The sequence below is a fragment of the Oryctolagus cuniculus genome, chromosome 21 (assembly GCF_964237555.1).
Source record: "Oryctolagus cuniculus chromosome 21, mOryCun1.1, whole genome shotgun sequence".
NCBI lineage: Eukaryota > Metazoa > Chordata > Mammalia > Lagomorpha > Leporidae > Oryctolagus > Oryctolagus cuniculus.
Genome location: NC_091452.1, coordinates 5,966,595 through 5,978,917, shown reverse-complemented (window position 1 = coordinate 5,978,917; position 12,323 = coordinate 5,966,595). Strand labels below are relative to the sequence as shown.

General features: G+C 54.8%; 1 protein-coding gene and 1 long non-coding RNA gene across 5 annotated transcripts in view; both read right to left on the bottom strand.

Moving 5' to 3' along the window:
• Positions 1 to 3,452, bottom strand: part of SBNO1 (strawberry notch homolog 1) — a 70,918-nt gene extending 67,466 nt beyond the window's left edge. For all 3 annotated transcript variants that reach the window (XM_008251628.4, XM_051841376.2, XM_051841377.2), the window contains exon 1: positions 3,277 to 3,452. The gene's annotated coding sequence lies outside the window, so the exon portion shown is untranslated. The remainder of the gene's footprint in view (positions 1 to 3,276) is intronic.
• A 2,739-nt stretch (positions 3,453 to 6,191) lies between these two features.
• The window catches only part of LOC138847429 (uncharacterized), an 11,366-nt gene continuing 5,234 nt past the window's right edge, over positions 6,192 to 12,323 (bottom strand). The window contains exons 2-3 of one of the 2 annotated variants that reach the window (XR_011385254.1): positions 6,796 to 6,886; positions 6,192 to 6,461 (exon numbers count right to left, since the gene is read on the bottom strand). This is a non-coding gene — a long non-coding RNA (uncharacterized lncRNA). The remainder of the gene's footprint in view (positions 6,462 to 6,795; positions 6,887 to 12,323) is intronic. The other variant, XR_011385253.1, reaches the window with a different exon arrangement.

Sequence of the window (12,323 nt, the reverse complement as noted above, 5' to 3'; positions counted from 1 at the left end):
GCCAGTACTGCAGGCGGCAGCTTTACCTGCTATGCCACAGTGCTGGGCCCCTCTCTTTTCTGTAACTCTTGCTTTCAAAAGAAAAATAAAAATCTTAAAAAAAAAAAAAATGCTGCTTGGGACACCCACATGCCATACTGAAGCGCCCAGGTTCAAGTACCTGTTCTGCTTCTGAGTCTAATTTCCAGGTAATACACACCCTAAAAGGTAGCAGGTGACAGCTAAAGTACCTGGGTCCAGCCATCCACGTGGAAAACTCACACTGAGTTCCTGGATCCTGGCATTGGTCTGGCCCAGTCCAGGTGACTAGGGAAATGAACCAGCGGATGGTGGTATCTCTCCATCTGTGTGGGTCTCTGCTTTTCAAATAAATACTAAAAACAACAAAAAAAGGTACCTAAGAACTTCCTTTACCCTACAAGGACATCATCTGTATTTTTCAACACCCAATGGCCCAGGGACCCTTGCTCAGTAAAGTGATCCCTCCAAGCAGAACCCTTAGAAAGAAGACATCCAGGAAGGAATGTGCAAATCATAAACAAAGTTTCAAAATCGGTTAATCCTCCACAGGCAGCGCTGGTCAGGCTGCTCCACTTCCCACCCAGCTCTCTGCTGTGGCCTGGGAGAGCAGTGGAGGATGGCCAGAGTCCCTGGGCCCCTGTACCCACATGGGAGACCCCAGAAGCTGCTCCTGGCTCCAAATCAGCTCAGCTCCAGCCGTTACGGCCGTTTAGAGTGAACCAGCAGATCAAAGACCTGTCTCCCTCTCACTGTCTGTAACTCTACCTCTCAAATAAGTAAATAAAATATTAAAAAAAAAAAGTAGAGTGACCCAAAAGCAAAGTTAACACAACTTTCTAGATCATCACTACCTGAAATCCAGATGCTAACCCTAATCCTATGTCTGTGGCTTCTTCCTCTTTTGATCTTCAAAATAATCGATGAGTCAATACTGCTCATCATCCCCTCATCACAAAGGAGAAACTGAGGCTTAAAAAGACAAACCTGACTGTAACAAGCACTGCACACCAGGAGGTCTGACTCCCACCCCCTTAAAACCCTTTCCTCTCTACTCCTAGCCCTATATGGAACCCTCCTCATCTTCAGGCTCGGAACAAAACATCTACTGACCATCTACAGGCTTCCGTTCTGGTCAGCATCCCCAGCCACCACCGTGCAACCACTATGTGCACTGTATCTGCACTACCTGGGCACAGCTGGGCACAGTTAGTGATCTAAAAGTGACTTAAATGTCTAGGAGATCTACAGGGCTCCATGCAACCCGACACCACTTTATGTGCAGAGCTTGGGATCCAGGATCCGTGGGGGTCCTGGAAGAAAACCAGAATTTTCCTAATAGGCTGGTCACAATATGTTAGTAGGTTATCAAATGAATTTTGTGTATCATTGCCAGCACTTTTTAATTCGATATTTCAAAAAGTGCATGGAAAATACATATTATGAAAAAATATCAATTTCAAATTTTACACACAAATAAACTTACAACTCCATTTTCCACAAATGTCTTAAGTACCCTCATGATATAGAAAATTAGTGTACAGCATTCAGAACACATTTCATGCAAAGTTTCTGTTTAATGTGTACATACTAGCTCACCATGTAAAACACAACTCTCATCATGAGCTACAATAAAACTGAAAATTACTACTGCAATCCAAACACTGCCTCCCAAGACACAGAAAAGCTAATCTGGTGGGCTTCACACCGTATCTTAGCCTTGAGGTAGAATCCCTGCCCTTCCATCTGCAATTTCAGCCCTCCCAAAGTTGTCCCTAGCACTGGGGGAGCTCCTGCCAGGAGATCTGTCAGTCAGCAAAGATAACCCCGAAAACTTCAGGATTACATCATCTTAGTTATTCATTGGCTAAACCGAAACCATTTCACTATTAAAAATGCATCTTCACACCAGCTTCAAGCAGGCCAGCCAGGGAACCCGCACGCCCGCCGCGGGGCAGGGGCTCACCCCAGACACCCGCACACCCAGATGGGTCTGTCACCAGCGCCCCCAAAGCAGAGAAGCCTCCCCAGAGCCCTGGCGCCAGGGCACGCCAGGGACGGACAGCAAGCTCTGCCCTGCCCTGCCCTCTGACGCTTCACCTGACAGCTCAAAGGGAAGACACGGGATTTTGAAGGAACTCTAAGCAAGCCGGGAGACGCACGCACGGCAGCGCTCCGGGCTCCGGGGGACCTCGGAGACGGTCCGTGCCGAGGCGCGCTCCTCCGGCAGCCCTGCGACTCCGCACCGGCTCGGCGGAGCCCCCGGCCCGCCCGGCCGCCCGCCCGGCCCGCAGCGCCGGGAACCAACTTTCAAAGGTCGGAGGGGACCAGTGTTTAACCTTCCCTCAGCACGTGTTCAGCACAAACTTCCGGGTGCGGCTACAATTGGCTGCGCAATTCATTGGATGGAGACGGCGCCTCGGCTCCCGTCTGCTCGCCCCTCTCCCCAGCCAGCGGAGCCCCAAAACAAAAGCCTCCCCCGGCCAACGCGGCACGCCCGAGCGAGGACCGCAACCCCGGCCCGCACGGCAGCACAAAGCCGCGGCGGCGAGCGCACGGGCCGCACGCCGGGGCCGGCCCCGACTCGGACCCCAAGGGTTCGGGAACACCCAAATCGCCCCAGCGGTTAAACCGACCCCCGGCCACGGCGGGGCGGCCCCCGGCCGGCTCTGCTCGGGGGAGCCTGACATGCTCGCTCCACCGAACACTCTCCGGGGGAGCAAGTCCCCAACCGCCGTCCCCCGAGCAGCGAGCCGGCTCCCCGGCCGCCGGCGGGGCGCGCAGGCAGCCCCCACGTGTCCACGCACGGTGCCCGGCGCCCACCGCCGGCAAGGGCTCGGGTGTAGGCAGGGCGCCCGCAGCCTCCCTCGCTCCCTCTGCCCAAGCCGCCCGCACGGCTCGGGCAGCGGCCGGACCCCACTCTGCTCGCGGGACGAACACAGGGCGCGACCCCGGTGCAGCCGGCGAGCGCTGCCCCTGCCCCTCGGTCCGGGGGGAGCCTCCCGCCCGGGACAGCGCCGAGCCCCACGAGCGGCGTCCGCAGGGCCCGGCGCGGACGGCCGCCGCCGGGACCGTGCCCCCCGAGGGTCCCGGAGCGCGGGGCGGCGGGGGTCGGCGAGCGCGGAGCGAGGCCCCAACCCGGGGTGAGGTGGCGGCGCCCCCCCCAGCCCGGCCCCACACGGACCCCGAGGAGGGTGGGAGTGGGAGGCTGTCCGGGAGGGGGAGTGGAAGCAGGGCAGGGCTGAGGGGAGGACTCACTTTCCCCGCGGGACCCGACGCCAGCACAGCTTCTCCCCGGCGACGAGAGCTTCGAGAGCCAGCGGCGGCCGGAGCGGAGGCGGCGGCGGCGGCGGTGGCGGCGGCAGCAGCGGCGTCCGGCTCTGCCTACCTCCCCGCCGCCATCTTGACGCCCCTCCCCCCAGCCCCCCCGCCCCTCGGGGAGGGGAGGGGGAGGGACGCCAGACGAGGCGCCGCGCGCAGGCAGCGCGCACCACGCCCCCACGTGACTTCCTCCGCCCCACCCCCACCCCCCCCGCCGCTCCCCCGCGCCCCGCCTCTCTCCTAGACGGAGGAAGATGATTCCCCCCCATCTCGGCCTCTCCGCGCCTTCGCCGCCAGAAACGGACTCCGCCGGCTCCTGCCGGCCCGGTACCAGTGGTTGGATCCAAGGGAATTCCGGAACCCAAACGGTCCATTTTCGCGGCTCTAGGGTGGGCGAGGGGTAAGGGGGCCGGGTTCCCGAGAAGGGGGAGGGGGGTAGGCGAAGGCCTCCGAGGAGAGTCACGTGTCTACTGTTTCCGCCGGCGCTCGCGGAGTACTCGCGAGAATTCCGTTCCCCCGCCCCGCCTCCTGCGGGCTGTCGGGAAGAAGGTCTGCGCCGGGTGCCGACAGGAGGTCGGCCGGTGGGACGTGCGCATGCGTCCCACACCTGCTTTCAAAGTCGGGCTAGGAGGGGCCCGAGGCTATTTTCGGAACCCTTTGGGTGGGTTGCGGCGACCCAGGAAGTCACCCAGTGGCGTATGTGTCCTTTTGAAAATCTCGTCCGTCCGTCCTAGAAGTAAAAAACCCGCGTATTCGTGGCGTGTCGGGCTCGCCGCAGGCGCTGGTGCCGCGCGTGACGGGGCCGGCCGGCCGGTGCGAGGCCACTGTCGCACCCCGAGGAGGGCAGGGCGCAGTCGGCCCCGCGGCTGCCGCCTCGCACGCACCGGGCCGCGCGAGGTGCGCCTGCCAGTCACCGCTCCCTGCAGCGCCCTGCCGTGCGACGAGCGTGAACTTTCTGGTCGCGCTTGGTAAAGTCGCTCTGGGCGCAGCTGGGGCGGTGGGCACGCGTGGGTGACTCTTGCCCCCTGCTGGCTGCGCGTCCCACCCAGTGCAGTCGCGACAAGGGTGCGCTCTCCAGAGAGGGCGGGTGGGGGAGCAGGCTTGGCGGGAGTGATTGGGATTACGGATCTTCCACTCACTGCTTGTCTACACACCTGAGATTGTATTACAAGTGGGTACTTCAGAAAGTTCGGGGCGAATGCGTGTGGTGACAAAAGGACGCATGGATTTCAGAATTTCCTTACACCAAAATAAACGGTTCTCTTAACTCCGTTTTCCGAGTGGAAGAGTCTGATAGGTATGTGGGTGCGTCTGTAAATAAGTGAGTGAGGGTTTAAAAGTGCGAACTGACCGCGTTGTGCATAATCGGCCCGTTTCCAATTCCCTTCATCCTCGCTCGACAAAGAACAATTCCAAGCAGGGACCTCGCCGCCTTGTGCATCGCTGTGCACTAGCCTGGCCTACGAGCAGTCAACTCGACTTGTGAAGGGAAGAAGCTGCAGAGAGATCTAAGGCAGCCCAGCAAACGCGGCGGTGCCTTTGGAGCTTGGCCAGCCGTCCCAGATTCCGGAAGTGAGACCCCACCTAGAAACCCACATACCCTATAAGGAACTTCCTGAGCCTGAGTCAGATCTCTGGTCATCCCTTCACCTGCAACCGAGCGTCAAGGTTGCGTTTCGGGTGCGTGTGTAGCGGGGCCTGTGCACACCCGGGTTGTGTACAAGGTCACTCGTTGTTTACAGAAGCAAAGATAGGGAACATTCACCCTTTCTTGGCCCTTGATCTTAGCCAAGAAGCAGTTGATTGGCGTGTTTTTGAAGGACGGGTTCAGCGAGGGCACTCCCTACCCTCCCGTGCAGCAGCCTCAGATACGGTTTGTTTGTGTGTACACAAACCCCTGCACGTCAACACAGCACTCGCATCAGTGTCTAAGAACTGAGATACTGAGGGTCAGGGTGGGAGGAAGTCTTACGGGTGCGCGCAGAGAAGAATTAGAGCTGGAAGCAGATATTTCAGAAAGTGCTTGGTCAGGCATTGTACTGGCGGTCTACACGACGCTTCTTACTTCATTCGACCAGTTACTACGTGCCACGGACTACGTGAGGCATCAGGGAAATGGGTTTTTTAAGATTTATCTCATCTATTGGAAAGAGTTACAGAGAGGTAGAGACAGAGAGAGGGGTAGGATATGGGTTTAAGAACAAGAAACGGGAAGGGGAAATGGTCCCTGCCCTGGAGATGAACGTCCTTGCGTTCTAGTAGACGTTAACCTCAAAAGCACACAAACTGGAATTACAACTGCAGTGCTACCAAGTGGGCCACACACGGGTAACAGCGTGTGGAACCTGGCCTCGACAGGGAAGTCAAAGAAGGCTTCCCCGGGGAAGTGACAGCTGAGATTTGAAAGGTGAGAGTGAACCAGGTGTGGAGACCAGGGCGGAGCAAGTCCAGACCCGGAAGCAGCAAAGCACCAGCGGGATGGTGAGAGGCGAGTCCACGAGACGCCAGCTCTCAGCTCCGCGCCCGGGCTGCTGTGCGCTGCCCCGAGGGGTGCGGAGGGAAGCAGCAAGGCTGCAGGAGGAGGCCCCCCGGCGGCTGCAGGTCTCTCCCGGCGTGCAGCTTTCCACACTTGCACAACTACCCCCACCCAGACACCAGCACAACTGGAACACAGACACACACCCTGCAGGCTCAGACAACACCAGCTGGGCAGAGCCCCCTCCATGGAGTTGGGGTTCAGCAACTGGGGCCATGCCTAAGTGACACCAGCCTTTCTGTGTCCCCTCCCCCTTCGTGGGGAGAGCTGCATGCAGTTGATACCTCTAGGAAGCCCTGAGGATCTCTGGGTAGCCTTTTGAATCACAATCAGTTTATTCCTAATTCATGAACTGTCTCCTGACTGAGCCTTGATTGACGGAACAGGTGAAGGAACTGCCAGTCGCGATAAGGTTTACAGGTGGACGCGGGCCTTTCTCAAGCGGTCTCTGGAATGTGGACTCTGTTCTGGGAGCCACCGGGAACCCCTCTTACACAGAGGACAGCTGTGGTCAGATGCGCCTTCTGGAAGCCGGGCGTCTGAGAACCGGAGTACAGGTACAGAGACCGAGAGGTGAGAGGAGAACCTGAAATGCAGAAAACGGCAGTGAAAGAGGCCAAGTACAGCCAATGTGTAGGAGGTAAAACTGGCAGTTTGCAGAGGGATTTGGGGGCCCCGGGTGGGGGGAGCTAGCACGACACCGTGACGCTGTTACCTGGGTAGGGGACTGTGCCATCGGCTGGAACTGACCTCAGGAGAAACAGGCTAACGGGATAACGGGACAGGTAATGAGTTTGGCTTTAGATGGGGAGAATGATTTACACCCTCTATTGCTGTGTGTTACAGACGCCCCCAAATGGCTAACACAACAAACGTCCGGCTGTTTCTCTAATTACGCAGGGCAGGCAGGGCTCACTTACGTGGGTGTGTCACCAGCTGATGGGTCAGCTGTGGGCTGGGCTCGGCCGGGATGCTGTGGCCTCTCCGTGGCACAAGGGTAGTGACTTAGGGCTCCCAAGAACAGAAAGGCAGAAGCTACTAAGCTCTCTTAAGTTGTCGTCTTTTTCTTTTTTTCTTTTCTTTTTTTTTTTTTTTTTTGACAGAGTGGACAGTGAGAGAGAGAGAGACAGAGAGAAAGGTCTTCCTTTGCCATTGGTTCACCCCCCCATGGCCGCCGCGGCCGGCGCACTGCGCTGATCTGAAGCCAGGAGCCAGGTGCTTCTCTTGGTCTCCCATGGGGTGCAGGGCCCAAGCACTTGGGCCATCCTCCACTGCACTCCCTGGCCACAGCAGAGAGCCGGCCTGGAAGAGGGGCAACCGGGACAGAATCCGACGTCCCGACCGGGACTAGAACCCGGTGTGCCAGCGCCACTAGGTGGAGGATTAGCCTACTGAGCCGCGGCGCCGGCCGCAAGCGGTCAGTTTTAAGACGAAGACTTGGGTCCAGCGCCGTGGCACAGTATGTTAATCCTCCACCTGCAGCACTGGCATCCCATATGGGTACTGGTTTGAGTCCTGGCTGCCCCTCTTCCAATCCAGCTCTCTGCTATGGCCTGGGAAAGCAGTAAAGATGGCCCAATTACTTGGGCCCCTGTACCCGCATTGGAGACCGGGAAGAAGCTCCTGGCTCCTGCTTCAGATTGGCACAGCCCCGGCGGTTGTGGCCATCTGGGAGATGGCACAGCCGCTGTGGCCCGGCGCACCGCGCTGATCCAAAGGCGGGAGCCATGTGCTTCCTCCTGGTCTCTCATGTGGGTGCAGGGCCCAAACACTTGGGCCATCCTCCACTGCACTCCCGGGCCACAGCAGAGAGCTGGCCTGGAAGAGGGGCAACCGGGACAGAATCCGGCGCCCCGACCAGGACTAGAACCCGGTGTGCCGGCGCCACAAGGTGGAGGATTAGCCTAGTGAGCCGCAGCGCCGGCCTAAAATATACCTTTTCCCCAAAATTAATGTATTTATTTGCTTTGCCAGGTCATATCAGGGAGCAGGATTGGAAGTGGAAGAGCTGGGACTTGAACCGGTGCACACATGATGTGCTGACATTGCAAGCAGTAGTAGCTTTACCCACTACACCACAGCACCAGCCCTAGAATGATAATTTTTGAAACTTCTGCTTCTCTGTAACTCTGCCTTTTAAATAAATAAGTACATCTTTTAAAACAATTTTTAAAGATGTATTTATTTCTTTTACAGGCAGAGTTACAGACAGAGAGGGAGACAAAGAGAGAGGTCTTCAACTGCCGGTTCACTCCCCAGATGGTTGCAACGGCTAGAGCTGGGCCAATCCAAAACCAGGAACCCGGCCTTCCTTTGGGTCTCCCACATGAGTACAAGGACCTAAGCACTTGGGCCATCTTTCACTGCTTTCCCACACCGTTAGCAGGGAGTTGGATTGGAATTGGAGCACCCAGGAATTGAACTGGTGCCCATACAGGATACTAGCGCCACAGGTGGAGGCCTAACCTACTACACCACAGTGCCGGCTCCAAATATTTATTATATTTGAAAGGCAGATTTACAGAGAGAGAGAAAGAGAGAGATTCCATCTGCTGGTTCCTTCCCCAGATGACTGCAATGGCCAGTGCTGGGCCAAGCCAGAACCAGAAGCTTTCTCCAAGTCTTCCACATGGGTGGCAGGGGCCCAGCCACTTGGGCCACTTCCACTTCTTTCCCAGGTGCACTAGCAGGGAGCTGGATTGAAAGTGGAGCAGCCTAGAATTGAACTGGAAACCATATAAGATGCCAGTGTTGAAGGTAGCAACGTAACCTGCTCTGCCACAACGCCAGCCCCCCAAAATAAATAATTTTTAAAATGTATATTTGTTTTCATCCACTTGGAGGTAGCACAAAAGAGAGTAAGAGAGAAAGATCCTCTATCACTGATTCACTTCTCAAATGACTACAACATCAGGACTGGGCCAGGCTGAAGCCAAAGGCCTAGAACTCTACCCAGGTCTCCCGTACGAGTGGCGTGGGCCCCAGCAATGGAGTCATCATCTGCCTCTTGGATGTACTAGCAGAAAGCTCTATTGGAAGCAGAGGTGCCGGCAGATGCGCGTGTCCCAAGCAGCCACTTAAACCAGCTGTGCCACAACACCAAACACCATCTGTTGATTGACTCTGCAAGTGCCCAGAATTGCCAGGGCTGGGCCAAGGCCAAAATTGGGAGTCATGAATTCAATCCAGGTCTCCCTAGCAGGTGGCAGGAACCCAACTATTTGAGCCATCACCATTGCCTCCCAGTTAGCAGGAAGCTGGAGTCAGAAACCCAGGTATCACCATGCACTCAGATATGAACTGCTGGACCACATACCTGCTCGTTAGTTTCTCTCTCTCTGTCTCTTTATTGTAAAGGCAAAGAGACAGAGACAGAAATGTCTTTCATCCCCTGGTCCGCTCTCTAAATGCCTGCAATAGCCGGGCTGGACCACACCAACCCCAGAAGCCCAGAACTCATCGGAGTCTCCCGGCGAGTGGCAGGGACCCAGGCACGAGGGCCGTCGTCTGCTGCCCCGCAGAGCATGTGCGGGCAGGAGCTGGAGCTCAAGCCTGGGAGCCGAGGCTCCAACCGGGCTTTGTGATACGGGGTGCAGGTGTCCCAAAAGTGGGAACTTAGCTGCTGCACCAAGCACTCCTGCTCCCCCACTCCCCACTCCTCGACTCCCCCACCCCGCTCCACTTTTCTTAGAGGAAATGTGGGGAGGAAAGAAGCTATACTCCTCTGACAGATTAGAAAAAACCCTCATTGCACTTGAAAGCCCTTTGGGTCTCTGTCAAGGCTTTGACACTGTGCTGTTTATTCTCTCTGCACCCCGACAGGGAGCCTGGCTGGGGAACCTGTCTTGAAAAGCTACTGAATAGACAAGTTTTGATCTCACCGAAGGGAGGACGTGTTAATAACACCAAATCAGCAATTCACATAGATGCTCTTTTTAAAGAATTTTTTAAATTTGAAAAGCAGAGTTACACAGGAGAGGCAGAGAAAGAGAGAGAGATCTTCCATCCACTGGTTCACTCCCCTTATAGCTACAATGGCTGGGGCTGGGCCAGGCTGAAGCCATGAAACTGGAACTCCATCCAGGTCTCTCATGTGCATGCAGGGGCACAAGGACTTGGGCCATCTTCTGCTTTCCCAGGCACATTAGCAGGGAGCTGGGTCAGAATGCTCTTTTGTAACTTTGTTTAGCTGGCTACTAATGGCCAACCATTTCAAATTCCTACATCCCCATGTGCTTTGTCATTTTTAAAAATTATTTATTTATTTGAAAGTTACACAGAGCTAGAAGGAGAGGCAGAGAGAGAGAGAGGTCTTCCATCTGCTGGTTCATTCCTCAATTGGCCATAATAATCCGGAGCTGCACCAATCTGAAGCCAGGAGCTTCCTCTGGGTCTCCCACGTGGGCACAGGGGCCCAAGGACTTGGGCCATCTTCTGCTGCTTTCTCAGGCCATAGCAGAGAGCAGAAGTGGAGCAGCCGGGACTCGAACTGGCGTCCATTTGGGATGCTGGCACTGCAGGCAGCGTCTTTACCCGCTATGCCACAGTGTGTGTGTGTGACGGGGGTGTTATGTGCTTTTTGTTAATTGTCTCACTTAATCCCCACAACAAGGGGCCAGCATTCCGGCATTGTGGTGCAGCAGGTTAAAGCCCCGGCCTGAAGCAGTGGCATCCCATATGGGCACCTATTTAGTCCCAGCTGCTCCTCTTCCAATCCAGCTCTCTGCTATGGCCTGGGAAGGCAGTGGAAGATGGCCCAAGTTGTGGCCATCTAGGGAGTGAGCCACCGGATGGAAGACCTCTCTCTCTGTCTCTACCTCTCTCTGTAACTCTGTCTTTTAAATAAATTAAGGGGGGGGGCAGCATTGTGGCACAGCTGGTTAAGCTGTTCCTGCAATGCTGCTGGCATCCTATATGGGCATCTGGTGGAGTCCCAGGTGCTCCACTTCCAGTCCACCTCTGCTAATGCACGTGGAGAGGCAACAGAAGACGGCCCAAGTGCTTGGGCCCCTGCACCCATGTGGGAGACCCAGATAAAGCTCCTGACTTCAGCCTGGCCCAGGCCTGGCTGTTGTCTTTCGGGAAGTGGACCAGCTGATGGAAGATCTCTGTCTGTCTGTCTGTCTCTGCTTATCTCTCTGTAACTCTGCCTTTCAAATAAATAAATAAACCTAAAAAAAAACAAAAAAACACCAGAATCTTCAGTGAGCTCATGATGTAAACGTACAATCTACCGCCACTTGCTCTAGTTCCAAGTAGATTACACACACACATATATATACACATATATATAGATTCAGTGTATATATCACATATTCATGTAGTTAGGGCCAGCGCTGTGGCATGGTTGTGCACATATAGAGAATTTTATGTATTTATATATGCATGTATCTGTCTATAAATATATATACATACATAAATAATGCAAAGAAATGCATGCACAGTTACTTGCAGTAGCTGAGCTGAACAGGGTTACAGACCACAGTGGCGACTGGCTGCGGAGCTTCCTAATTCAGTCAGCCCTAGGGACCATGGGTTCCATATCTGTAGCTTCCACTAATCCCAGACCAAAAGTATGTGAGAAGAAATGCATCTGTTCTGTACTTTTCTTGTCATTATTCCCAAACAATATAGTGCAACAACTATTTATATATAGCATTTACATACTGTATTAGATACTATAAGTAATCTGGAAATGTATTAAAATATATGGGAGAATGTTCAATGCATAGATTATAAGCGCATACAATGCTTTTTTTAGTTTTATTTTTATTTATTTGAAAGGCAGAGTGGCAGAGACTCAGAGAGAGACTGTGCATACACTTGTTCATTCCTGAAATGCCCACAACAGCGAGGACTGAGCTGGGCTAAAGCCAGGAGCCCTGAGCTCCATCCGGGTATCCCACAGAGGTGTCTGGAACCCCTGTATTTGAGCCATCGCCTGCTTCTCCCAGGGTGTGTACTCTAGGCAGCTGGACCCACAGCAAAGCTGGAACTCTGATACATGCATATGTGGATGTCCCAGGTAGCCCAAGCCTTGCACCACAACACCAGCTCCAGCAATGCCATTTATAAAAGGGATTTGAACAGCTGAGGATTTTGGTAACACGGGTGTCCTGGACCTGTCTTCAGACACCAAGGGGTGACTGTACTCAGGTCTCACGAACATGAAGTATTTGATAACAGAAAATAGCTGGGCAAACAGGAACCTGAAAGTAACTCCAGACTAGGGAGAGTCGTCTTAGCACTGGTATGAGTGTGCTGACATGGTGTAGCCATCCCAGGGAACAGAGACTCTGTGAAGCAAATGCCGCAGAAATGAGCCCTGTTCTTCCAAGATCCCAAATCCCCAGACGGAGTGTGACTGATGTTGCTCTTTGCCGTGAGTCGCTGTTCAGGTTTGCCAGTCTATTCTGTGCTTACAAGCCTTAATGGCTTCCCACTGGAC